General features: G+C 38.2%; 1 long non-coding RNA gene across 1 annotated transcript in view; it reads right to left on the reverse strand.

Annotated features, from left to right (window-relative positions):
• Positions 1-14,086, reverse strand: part of LOC137855959 (uncharacterized) — a 41,383-nt gene that overhangs the window by 21,780 nt on the left and 5,517 nt on the right. Inside the window, exon 2 of the long non-coding RNA XR_011096089.1 lies at positions 11,177-11,307. This is a non-coding gene — a long non-coding RNA (uncharacterized lncRNA). The remainder of the gene's footprint in view (positions 1-11,176; positions 11,308-14,086) is intronic.

Genomic DNA, 14,086 nt, shown 5'->3' on the forward strand with positions numbered 1-14,086 from the left:
AAGACTTTCTAGGCCAGAAGCAGAAAGTTGCTGTAAAGCACAAACAAGTTCTTCTTCCTACAAGCATTTTATTTTTGAGAGAGGACTTTCCCTGCTTCAAACTACTGACAAAGATATAAAACCTGGAAATATTTTCTGTTTTGCAAAACAAAGTCCTGTGAAGGAGGCCAGGGAAGGAACATAAAATATATTTTGAAGATCTAAAATCAAAACCATGTGGGGACTGATGGAAAAACACTGCAGACAGAGGTTAACGAAGAGGAAATCTCAGGAAGGTTCATGTCATACTTTTTTTGCTATTTATTCCCTACAAATGAAACAGTTTCCTTCCCTGTGGACAGGCTGCCCCTAGTATCCACAGGCCTGGAATTTGCAGAAATTAGGGGGATCATCTGAAAATCAGCTGAAAATCTAAACAACCAGTGAAGAGGACCTCACTACTAACAATGGCTCCAATTTCACAGGAAATGCAATGGGTATGGGGCTCAGGTAGAGGCCCATTAATAGGAACAATGGGACCAGCTTCTTAAGGGTGATTACCCAGTGTAGTGATGGCTAAAATACCTGAAGTTCTTGGGGGTAGAGGGAAGGGAGGAATTCTGCTCTGCTGCTGGATGCCTTCCTCTGTAAGGGCTGTGGGAGATTAAAAATTTTCCAAACAATGCAAGAAAGATATTGCTGCCAATTTGTTTAACCTTGTGTATTTCATGAGCACAAGGGGAAGATTCACCATCTCCTCAGCGTGCTCCAGCTGGGCATGTTATATAGCCCATTATTTGGAGGAGCCAAAAAATTGTGCTTACAGTTCAAACCCTTTACGCTCACCACAGAGTACTGATCATGTTAGATTTCTAACTAAAATCTAATCAAATTAACATCATTGAAATGCAAAAACATAATGAGATTGTCTTAGCAGAGCCTTTTTATCCCTTAATTAACCATTGCTATCATTAAATTAAAAGCTTCTGAGATTGTCCTTGCAAGACTGAAGTTAAGCAGTACCCACATCTCATTACTTAGCTATCCAAAAATGAGATATGTACACAGTTTATGTCATCTTTCCATGGATGGCTCAGAAGGAATTAGAGCCATTCACTTTCCATTCCATGGCTCATTTCTACTTGGGAAGCAAGGATTTGTTGCCAGGAATGTTTTTAGGAGCTTAAACACTATTGTCATTTCATTAAAATTGTTCCTAGATTTCCCAGCTGTTTTTCAGTGTGTAACGGGACATGCATGCTGCTCACTTCTGCACATGACCTGATGCTTCTGCATAGACGTGTATCTCAGAATGTGAAAGGAAGGAGAAAGCCACCATTGTTAATGTTAGTCTCATTTTGCTATCCACACCAGAACTACAACTCCTTAAAGTTAACATTTGTCTGATGAAGATACACATGCTACTTATGTTCCATGACAAAGAACAGCATGGCAAAGTCCACATCCATCAGGCCATATTTGTCTTTGTTTCAGACCATGAAATCAGTGGGTGTGAATTACTTAAATGTTCCTATGCCTTTGAGCCAGTGGAACTACAGTCTTTTTAGGTGTTAGAGGTCCCCTTTTGCCTTCAGCATATCTGCCTTGCATAGATTTATCTTCCTCCGCCTTTTTTCCTTCAGGATCTTAAACATCATGTGTTTGCCCCAAATTCTGCCTTATTTTATACACCCTTGCACAGATGTTCAGAGTGACAAAGCTAGTGTATGACATCAGAGTTTATTCTACAGCAATTCATCTTTCTGCATTAACCGTGTGATAAACTATGGAAGAAAGTTCCTTTCCAGTTCTCTTATCTATGAACTGTCGTAAATATTATCGGCAAACTGGTGACCCACTTCCTCCAGTTTCTCATGATAACTTCATTGGATTTGTTTAAACAAACTTGTGTCCCAGTCCTCTGCTACACTAACCTATTTGTTGTGGAATCACTGAGGCTGTTGGTAAATTATATATTTTACAAGAAGACCTATATCAAATGTTTAAGGTCAGATTTGGCTCCGTGTCCCTGTCAGACTGAATAATGATCAGTTTCCCATACTAATGAATAAGGGGAAAGTTTGCTGCAGTGAACAAAGGACTTATGTGTAGATATGCAACAGAAGCTAAAAGAAAGAGAGGAATTAGAACATGAGTTTCACTGAAATGCACCTAACTTTGGCCAGACTGGGTTAATAGTTGTTTCAAAAAATATATAAAGAAATGATCTCTTTTTTGTTATCAAGGCTAACATAATATATGCAGTCACACCTCTTATTTGTCATTGCTTTCTTTGTGTCCCTGCATTTTCAGCAAAATCAAATTGTTTAAAAGATTATATGTAATAATGCTGAAATGCTTCAGGTGAACACACTCCCTTAATATATTTCAAACGTGGACTATTCAGATTGTTTTCTACCATGTATCTCAAAACTTTAAAGAGTTGCAAATCCACATTACATGCCTCATGTTCTTTAGAAAGCAAGACAACTACTTCATTAACAACTTCCTACGTCAGATAACCCTCTTTGCTATAATACCTGCAATCTGGACCACCCTAAATGCTCTTATCTCTTTGCTGAAGGAAGAATTACAAATGCTATAGACTGGAAGTATACATTACCTTCCTCTGGCTGCTAGCATTCAACCACTATTCTCCTCAGCTTCCTGCTTGCCCAAGGAAGCTTGTCTTTTGAGTAGGAGAGCACTATGCACCAAATACCAGCCAGATGCTCCAACAAAATTACCAGTTTCAGACTTTAAAACCATGTTTTCATTTCTGTCATCTAAAACCAGGCCTCCATGGTGCTGTGAGAAATATGAAAAAAACATCACCTGAAGACAAATGTCAGACTCACAGAACACTGGGTGGAACAGTAGCCATACCTCAACCCAGAACAGTGACTGATTCCTTACCAGCCACACTGATAAACATAAGAGAAGGAATTTCTGCTTTTCCCTATTCCAGTCCCAGTACAATCTCAACATGCTTTGCTGAAGGAGGGGAAAGCCACCAGTTCTGCCTCTCCTTTCCCTTTTCCTCCCAACTCCAGAGGCTAGTTTTCCCTTGCTGCTCTTATCAGTTCCCAGGCACCACCCTGCTGAGATGGAAGGACCTCCCCTACTGCTTTTCTTTGGGAACCTTTTTAACAGTAAAATTCCCTTGCAGCTCCCTATGACTCACAGACTGTGCTTTCTTAGTGCTGGGGTCACTCAGCTAATTCTCTGCTGAAGGGTGATGGAAATGTTTTTTCCAAAATGCAGCTTCTTTTCTAACTCACGCCTTCCCTCTTCTGATACTCATCAGTCCCACCTGTGCAACATTTCTTCACAGAAAGCAGCCACACTTTTGTCCCATTTGATCTGCTGAACAGCATAAAATACGTTAAAAAAAAAAAAAAAAAAAAAAAAAAAAAAAGTAAAGAAAAACCTGCAAATACCTGAAAAGTTTTTTTTTGGGGGGGGAATTCCTGATCTGAACTATTTCATTGGAAGTGAATCATGTTAATGAAGCAATAAATAGAAACTTAAAGAAAACACAAAATTTGGAAAAAGCAAACATGGAATATGAATTAGCTGGCAGTAACATAAATGTTATAAGTTTCATTTACACTAGCAGGCTGTTTTAATTCCAGTTTTGTGCACTGAGTCAAATACTAAATCCAGGTACCCAGTCAACCTCCTTTTTAAAACTCTGGCTAATGTACAATTTCTGACTGAACATTTTATAAATAATATATGCTGTCTTATTTTAATTTTTTTTTTTTAAATGGCTTTGAGAGCTAATGTCTGTGTCTGTCTTGGTATTCAGCATGGAAACTGAGAAGAGGGAGGAGTGGTGAAACAAGCACAGAAAATGTAAGTTCACAAGCTAAACACCCTTCCCCTCAAGACAGCATATTGAAAGTGGAGAGTCCTTTTTCACTATCTTAACTCAGGAGAAAGGAAGCATTCAGATAACTGTAATTTTCCACAGAAATTGAGCCCAGACCTTTCCAAGGCAAGTTGGACTCATAGACCCAACCTTTCAGGAAACTCTGGGTCTGATTGGGTTTGTATCAGCTTCTTGTAGGGGAATTTCTACATGGTGCTGTGACTGCTATCGCCCCCTCACATGTGTGGCTATGCAACGTCCCCCTCCTTGGGGCAAGAGGGAGAGGAGGTGGGAGGCTGGTAATGGGAAAAAGCATATTCTGTGCTTCTCACTCTAAACCAGCCACTTCTTTGTATGAAATTCAATGGTATATCTTGCCCAGTGTTGCTTTAGAATATGTTCTGCCTGCCAGTGTTTTAAGCTATGAAAAATAGACAACAGCTGAAACTGTGAGGCTTTGATTTTTATTTAATTGGTTGTGTGCACTGTACACCTTCAGCATAAATGTAACTTTTTATTGGAGATGGAAAGCATCCATATGAATTCCCACAAACAGCGTAGCATATAACAAAAATAAGACTCTCAGGTTTTTGCGAAAATAATTGGAAATCTCAATTTATAAGAATTTTAAAACCCAGTATCAGCTGGTAGCTACTGTGTTTAGGGGATTCATTTGGGTTATGGCAACAAATAATTACGTTTCTTTTAAGGCAATAACAAATAGTAGTTTTAAGCTGAGACCAATAAGGCAAAAAAACCTTGCACCAAAATGCCTGTTACTACAGCTTCTTGTGAACAAAGCAAACATAGTTGTTCCTATGCAGACACCACTTTGAGTGTTTTTTTTGTTCGTTTGTTTTTTAACTTTTCAAGTTAAATGTCATTAAGAATCAGTACCATTGTCTTATAAACACAGCAGATCGTATGCAGGTTCTATCAGAGCTTTATATTTAAAATGAAACTTTAACTCTTGTTTGTCAATGCCAGTGGCAAAAATTAATATTCTGTATGGGAGGAAATTTGCATAAAGAAAATACTGTCCCAAGATCATTAGATACTCCTCTCCAGTTCCAGTAAAAAAAAAAAAAAAAAAAAAAAAAAAAGTGAAACCATGAAAATAAGAATTAATTAAGAATATGGGATGTAGCATATATTGCCACATCAGCACATCAGCATTTTCTGCAACAGCTCCATACTCTTTGCCAGGCTGAATGTCTCCACCACATGGGTCATTTGGTCCTAACCCCCCAGTGATGAGGACAAATGTGAGGAACTATGGTATCAAGTGAAACCACCATTTGGATGGCCAGCACAAAACCCTGCTGTGGGTTCTTCTTTCTTCATTTTAGTCAGCACCATTGTAAGCAGTGGTAAAGCAAGAAAAAAGGCCTCTGAATCAGCCCAGAAAGCTGTCCTTAAAGGGCCTCTCTTGAAAGACTACCAACAAAACTGACTTACTCTGAGCTCTGTTATTGACAATACAGTAGGAGAAGACCATCAAAGTCTTGTCAGATCACAGTCAAACCTTCTGAAGTCACTAAATTTTTGTTGTTGTTGTTGCTTTGCACCAGCTGTAACATGGGATGTATTTGATATAATTCCTAGTTTTCTCAAGTCAGTAATTCTAATATACCACAGGAAAGAGCAAATTGTATGAGTTCATTGCACTCCCCCTTGATCTGAGAGCTGACTGATGAGTCTAACTGATGATATCAGTAAAAGGAAAAGTATTTTTAAGGGAATGAGAGTCATGCATGCTCATCAGTGCCAGCAGTCCATCCATTTTACCCAGAGAGTGAGGTAAGCACACATTTTTGAACATTTTTACCAGTATCTCAGAAGCTTGTTTTTTCATATGTACAGCTTTAATGTCTGTTTTCTTACATATATGCAGAAATCATGGAAGTACTTACAAATGAATGCAGTAAATGTAACATCAGTTTGATGAAAGGGTTATACAAAGGATAGGAATTTCTGTGTCAGAAAGAGATTTCTGACACATTCAGGAGATACAGTGAGTGTAAATAGCAGAAAAGTTAGTAGGTTGAAATAAAAAAGAAGGCAACAGGAGACAGGAAGGATTCATACAAGTATGGAATAACTGATTCTGTGGGTATTCAACTGTAGGCTTTTCAATAATATCTAGTTTCTCACAGGGTAATATTTCACAATTTGACAACTAGCTACAGTAACTATGTTCTGGAAAAAAAAAAAATAATATTAATCTGTGTCAATGATTTTGAGGCTAAAAAAGCTAATACGTTTTTCAAAGAAGTTTTCAATTTTTTATTTTTTTGACATAAAGTCCTCCATAGGTTTATTAGTTCATAGGCAGAGTCGAAAAATGATGGCTTGCAATAGTGAAAGTTTTGAGTTTGAAGGAGCTAGAGAGCCTGCATGAAGTAAAATATTGGCATGCAGATCACCTGCCTTTCATTACAAGGGTTGGATATGAGCCTGATGAGAAAGCAAGGGGACTAGTTCCAATATACTATGAACTGATGGCTGCAAGGAATGGCAATCCAAAAAAAATGGAGGGGACTGAATCCAAATGACATGAATTACATCTGTTGAAAGGGTGCAGAGGAATGGAAATAAACTACTGCAGCTGCATGTACTTCTGATGTAGACTAAGAGATGGGAAGAGGAAGAGGAAAAGGAAACAGAAAGTACAGCTGTTGCAGTGGCAGCTACTGAGTCAATAAAGAAGGGAGCCACAAAGCTGTTCTGTGAGCAGAAAACATCCCAGAGCAAAGGGACAAGAGTTAGCATAGGAGCTCCTCAGGTAGAGGACAGCAATACAATACCGAATCACATTTCTGCCTCCTGGGTGGAGGCACTTACAGTTCTTCTCTTACAGTTTGCTGGCTTATAAAACACGGTATTTCCCAGTTTAAGTTCTTCGGAGGGATGAATGTATATGCTACAGAGGTTTTTAAAAGACAAGTTGAAGTTAAATATCAGGAAAGGATGTAAGGATTCACCACAGTGAAGGAATGGAATTAATAACATTCCAGAATTGAAAATGTACCACCCTCATAGGCATTTCACACAATCACATCTGTAGGCAATCTCTTGAGGGCTGTGAAGGTTTTTTTGTGATCCCAATTTAAATGATCTCCTACGGTTGATTTTATGCACTACTTTAGGACCATAATTAATCATTTTCTTGGACCAAATACTGGATGTTTAGCTAAATATATGCCCTAGAACTTGGAAACAATATCCCTAAAAACTTTGGGCACTGAGATAAATATTTCATCAACTACATCAAAGATTAGAGACCTTTTCAGATTCTTTGCCAGTCTCCCTAATAAATCAAAATGGACACATGACATATACATATGTATCTCTGCATCAAAAAAAAAAGGGTTTAAAAAATTTGCAAGCACCTACTACAACAGTTGAAACTTCAAGGGATTGTATGGTCATTAAACAAATTCTATGCTTCATCTTTTTATGGTGGAGTAGATGTTTTCCGCCCGAGAAAGCATCATGAGGCACTGTAATATTAAAGAAAGTAATAGTAAAAAATCTGGGAAGCTATTGGGAAACAGGTAGCCAGGAAAACTTACAAACTTCACAGAAGAGTGACTGAGTGTTCTTATGAGATTATCTGAGAATCCACAATCACAATAGCAAACCTTTCACCTTTTGTGTGTAGTAAATGTGCTACACCTGCTAGACAAAATACATTCTGACCAGGAGAAGAGATAGTTTGGGGAAATGCATTTTTCTTTGTCATTTATGTTTTAATAAAAACTTTTTTTTTTTTTTTTTTTTTTGCTTTACAAAGACCATGTGTTGAAATGCAGACGATACGTCATGATAAGCCCCTGAAAGCTATTGTTTATTATCTCTCTGTACTAAAACAAAGTTTTCAATGCTCCTCAAGCAGTTTCTATCTTTTTCCTTGTTTGGTTTTGTTTTCTGAGTGCCTTATCCAAGACTTGCCTTTTAACTTTCCTCAGGGAAATAAATCTCACAGAGCAGTTTTCACAAAATTCTTGCAACCGTGAACTCAGAACGTTTAACCAAGTGTGTTGCAATTGCCTGAAGTAACTGGGAAAATAAAACTAGGCTAGGCTCTGTACTAGGTGGGGACTTGATTGTTCTTGTGCACACCGAGACAGATAAGCTGCACTTTTTGCTACTCTGAGCCAAGGACCTGTCATGTTTTGACAAATGCTGTACCCTAGTGTACTTTTGCTCATTATAATATCATTATAATACCAAAACACACCTCCATCCCAAAAGCTACCCGCCTCCAAGGTGCGACCACCACTCACTGAGCATGTGATATGAATTTCTCGAAGCCTATTACTTTAAACAGAGACAGGAGAACTTTTTACCAACCATAACTAAGATATGCTTGACTAGTCACTCAAGCTCTAACTAAAAGATAGAAAATAATATAAATTGGCCTAAGAGAGAGGGGATGTTAGGGAAGATACCACTGTGAGGGAGATACCATCCCGAGGGAATACCACATCCTGAGGACCTCCTGACTCCTGGGACCAGTCGACGGGCTGAGCCTCTCTTCCCCTACCCCCCTTCCCCCCACCTCAATTTGGACACCTTTGGGTGAGATTTGAACACTTGGTTATAAATCTCTCTAGAGTCTTTGATCCTTTTAATGTGTTAATTTCCAGGCTGTGCACTTGTGTCACCTGTGTCACCTGTGTATTTCATGCATGCTAGCTTGCTTTTGCAGACAGTCACTATTGCTGGCAATCCAAAGAACCTGTGTACCTGTTGCTGTAATAAATTGCACTTGATTGCATTGTTCCTAGTCATGATAACTCTCATTAAATGTGACTAGAGTAAGGGTGCTTATATGTTATTGGTGAATCCGTGTCTGTGGTAGTTCAGTGTTCTGAATCCAAGCAGACCCCTAACAGTTAATGTGTTATTGGTGAATCTGTGCAGACCCCTAACAGTTAATGTGTTATTGGTGAATCTGTGATTCTGATAGTTCAGTACCCTGAATCTGACTGGGCCCATAACGGTTAATTGGCTACATCCCTTAATGTGACACCAAGCATCTACATGAAATTTTAGACTGAAAGCACAAAATGAAGCTAGTGTTCCCATAATGTTTTATTAAACCAAAGAATCATATAATCATTAAAGAAATGCCTAGCATTGTGGATGTCATTGAACTTGAAAGAATTAACAGGACTTCAACAATTAACAGGACAACAACAATGTTGGCACGTCAACATTGGGCAGAGCTGCAGGCCCAAAAGGAGACAAAGAAAGAAGGCAATGGAAGAGGAAGAAGCCCCACTGATGGAAGCAGCATTGAAGACCCTCAGCTCCTTTTCTGTTTCTCTGTATTTGCATGTACCCCAGGCTAATATTATTATGGACATGCAATAAAGTCTTTTTAAAGGAAAGAAACAATGCCCTACAATCTCAGATCTACTCCCAGTATTGGGGCTCAATGGTGTTGCACTTTGTGATATAGAAACTCTCCTCAAGAAGAGTCAGCACAAGGATTCGCATCACTGGCATAACTTATTTGCTTGTGGGTAGCAGCCTGAGTCTGCACTGGTAAACATGTAAAAGTGTGGTAGAAGTTTCAGTGAGGGCCTTTTTCCAAGATCTGGATAAAAAAATGATTTTGTGGCATCCCAGGGATGTGACTAACAAAACTATTGTTTTTCTTTCATTTCTGTGCTATTGCTTTAATTAGGAAACCACAAAAGTTAATGCAATGAACTAAACATCTGAAAGATAAAGGTACAGTTAAATCTAAATGTCCTTGATATGAGTGCTTTGATGTAAGGTTTAGTTCAGCTGTGAGATATGTGTAGAAACTGGGGTAGGATGGCTTATGTCTGTCAAGTCTCCTACCATAGCTGAAAAGAGTGATTTGAACAGTCTGTTGTTAAAGTGTCTGAGGCAGATGTTACTTTTACCACCACAGTCAAAGCAAGGGTCCTCAGTGTTTGACTTTCAAAATCCCCTCTAAGTTCCTTACAGAGACGTAAAATGGTTTGTTTACTAAATCTGTAATTTTACAAAACTTGTGAGGTCCAGAATGAAATGTCTGATTCTCTGCAGTCTCCGGTGGGACATATATTTCCTTAATCTCTTTAAGAACATACATCCTTCAGCCCAACACCAAGTGCTATATTTATAATCTAAGAAGACAGTAAAGATCCTTTTTCTTTTTGTTATCATTTTTCCTATAGTCATCTTAAATAGTTTCAAATTTTGCCATTTTATTCTTGTGAAAACATGGAATTGGTAAACTCAGCTTCCTGATACATTTCTTTTTGAATACCTAAATATATTCATACTTACTTGCTGCTTTCTTTGTCTCAAAAGATTTCAAAGGTGTTTTCAAACTTCATATACAAAAGACTCACTTCACCAGTCACAAAAGATTGATCATCACTCAGCAGCAGAAAGCTGTAAAACTAAACACTGCAGAACAGTTTATGTCAAGAAATACAAGTAGAGGCTTCCCTGAAATCCCTGTTCAATTAGTAGATTTTTGTTTCCTCAGCAGTCCAATCAGTCAGTCACATCTTTGCGTAGCAGAAATCAAAAATGGAATAACAGCTCTGTAGCAACATCAGGAAACAATGCAGTTAAATGCATCTATTTTCTCTATTTATATTTCTTCATAGTGAGATAATAGTGATTAATTCATGTCAAAATCTGAGGGAAAGAATACAGCCAGACTCCAAGCAGTGAAAGGGGTTATGGCTCCAAAAAAGTATAGCGTGAACCTCCTAATGTGAAGCAGCATTTAAAAGTCACAGAGGGGACTGAACCCACTGAAGCTGAATAGAGGTTCAGCTCTGGAAGTAAATGGTAGCATTTCAGTGAAGCGTAATCTAATTCTAGTTATTTAAAAATACATTTTTAGGTTTGCTAACACTGGATTAATTGGATTTGCATCTCTTATGACAGGGCCGCATTTAACTCAGTGATATTTGTTTGAAACTTAATTAAAATAGTTGTACAAAAAAAAAATATGCTTTTTTATCTGATGCATTACATTCACCCACTATTCCACGTCTAATGTCAAACAGAAGTTTAAAGATATGAATGGCAACCCCATGAGACACAGTCTGTCACCCAGAAGGTATCCATATCAGTTTTATCACAGTAATCATCAGCCTCATGTTTAGAATCACTGCAGTTGTCTGAGATCTGAACCTAAACTCGGTAGACAGTCTGAAAGAATCAACAGCTGAGAAACATGTTACTACAGCATTAGCTAGTCATCATCAATCCACAAACACCACTGTAATGTCACCTGCTGATTGCCCAAATCTGACACTGAACTGACATAAACCAACTTACCTGTGGGTCAAACGTACGGCAGTCTGCACTGTGACACAAGGTGAGCTAGGAACAGTAGCACAGGGAGAAGTGGGGGGTACAAAGCTGGGATGAGGAGTCACCTTTTCTAGTCAGGGCAGGTCTCGTTCTCCCTGAAATGGGAAGTGGAAAACACAGTTTAAAACAAGCAAGAACAAGAAAAGAATATTAATAATAACAGAATATTTTCCAGCTGAGTAGCCTTCAAAACCTAAGACACCGAGTATAACTTTAGAGAAGGACTTGGATTTTCTGTTCCATTGCTTCAGCACAAAGGAAACAGGAAAGATCCCCCTCAGGTCAGAAGTTTTGTTTCTTTCAAATTATTATACACATTATTATTATCCACTGATTCTAGGGAAAAAAAAAAAAAAATACATTTCTGTTAAATAAGTATAATAAAAAAATCCTGTAGTAGCTGTAGTAGCATAAGTAGAAGGATCAGTTATTTTGTGTATAAATATTGTGTGACTTGCATATAAGAGAGGATAAGAGTAAGAAAATCTATATTCTTCAGTTAGTGCACCAATCAGTAATTAGTAAATTTTTTAAAGTGAATTCAACCCCTTGATTCAGTTCCGCAAAATAAATGGAAATAGATGACTACCGCCAGACAGATTTTTTGTGTTTATGAAAATAACAGAAAGATGACTTCTGTGTATTATAGGGAAGCCAGAGAATCAAATACACATCCAAAATGATCTAAAATCTTTCTTAATATATCCCATTATCTAGGTGTTCAGGAAACTCTGAGGTTACTCTTAAAATATTGCAGGATCTTTTTCTTTCCTGAACAACATATCTTTTTTGACTCCTTTCCAGTATCACTCTTCATCTCACTTCAAAAGTGAGATCCTATATGTACATTTTTCAATTTTTATTTATTTATTTTTTTTTTTTTTGAATGTGTCTGCTGTCTACTTTACTTGAAATAAAATAGTCAAAAATAGTTCAGGGCTGGAGTAACCGGTCAGACACATGAATGTATAGTTTATTCAGAAACTATCTGAGATAAGCAAGAAGTTTGTAAAGAACATTAGTGCTTGCAAACCATCCATCTTATAATTCCACTGCACAAATGAGAGGCCAGGTCCTGGTGTGCAGTGAGCTCCCCAGGAGCAGCTGCAGTCAAGGCCTACATCTACAGGAGGACACCTTAGACCTTCTGCCACGCCATCCAAAAAAACAACCCAGCCAAAACAACCATAAAGCAAGAAATGTTTTTGTGCACCAATTCTTACAGCCTGTAGCTACATTAAAAGTGTCAAATTTTCAAATGCACATTAGGTGAACTCAGTTTTGGCTTCAGGAGCATATCATGAAGCCCGCTTAAATGTAGCATCCTGCACAACTGCCAGCAGAGAAGCATGGGGTTATTTTGCTGACTGATGTTTTTCCTTGTTTTAATTTTACCCCAGAGGGAGCTCTGGGTCCTCTCATCTCTGCTTTCTTATGGTCTCCCAGTAATGCTTCTGGAGGCCTTCTCAGGGAGGCTGAGTTGGGGGGGAACAGGGGTAGCAGTGCTAAGGTCCTCACTTTCCCTATTACTAGGAACCATCATGAGGGCTCTGGTGGGTTGTTAGCACTGAGTTAATGTTCCCTTGCAGAACAAAAGTAGATTTCTGAAAGTCTGTTCATGGGTGTTACACACCATAACATACATAACATACCAATGTTTTCTGATTCTGATAGTATATCTAAAGCATATCAATACATGTGAACACCTTCCAATGTGTTATTTATCTCACTCTCTGTATGGTTTTTATTGACATCTGGTCACAAAATGTTGTACTTCCACCAGTCAATATAACATTACTGTCCATAAAATATACATGTTCAGGGTTGTATGAGAAGTTCAGCTAGCCCCTGATAGCGCCCCATACTAAATGCTTAGTAAGGAGTATCCAGACAAGTCAAGCACACAGTGATAGTTCCTGAGAAAGACAGTTTCATTTTGTCCTCCAGTTCTTGTGTCTGCTATATTCTGATACAGCTGCTGAAGGAGATACATAATTCATAATGGAGACCTCCAAACATTCAGACAGAGAGCAAGATAATGCCAGTAAAAGCCACTCTTTAAAACACTGATCTAGTGCTCAGTATTATGACATGCTTAGACACACCGCAGTGTTCATCCTCCCTGGTTGGCAGAATTTCAGTAGCAGTTTAATGCAGAATATCACACTAAGTAAGAGAAAACCCCAACAGCCTGCATTTACACATACCTTTAACTGAAGCACTTGAAACCTGAAAGGAGTCTTGGGTTTTGGAAAAAGAACTTTTTGAAAAGGACATGGCCTCACAGTTTCTGTGATCTCTTTTGACAGACTGTGAGCAAAATGTATTTTAAGAATCTCTACATTAAGTTCTAACCACAGCAACTTTCAGTACTATTCCAAATATATTTTCCCTTTCTAGAAGTGAAAAATTTTATTTCTACTACACATGGCAAACAGAAGAGTTCAGACAACATCATTGAGGAACCTTCTGTTGACGGAATCATGGCAATTTTTATAGCTGAGCTTACATTTACAAGCAGGAGTATCACAGGGGTCACAGCCCTGCTTCATGTCATGTGGCAACTGAACAAAGTTGAACACACACAGGGAGACACTGAGGTGGCCAGCTGGCATGGGGGGTAAATGCTGCAAAATCATTTTGCCCACCCACATAGACAGTGCTTTAAAACCAGTAAATAGAAATGCAACAGTAGTTTTATAGAAAGGCCAGACCATAAATAATTAATCCATTGGATAAATACATTTACATCAAACAGAAAGGCAGAAGCCACAAGCCAAACTTTACCTTGTAGAATTTTTTTTTGAGCACGTGCTGTTTCCAAATGTCATTTATACAAAACATACAACTCTGAAATTACCCAAACCTTTTGTT

The sequence above is a fragment of the Anas acuta genome, chromosome 4 (assembly GCF_963932015.1).
Source record: "Anas acuta chromosome 4, bAnaAcu1.1, whole genome shotgun sequence".
Classification (NCBI taxonomy): Eukaryota; Metazoa; Chordata; class Aves; order Anseriformes; family Anatidae; genus Anas; species Anas acuta.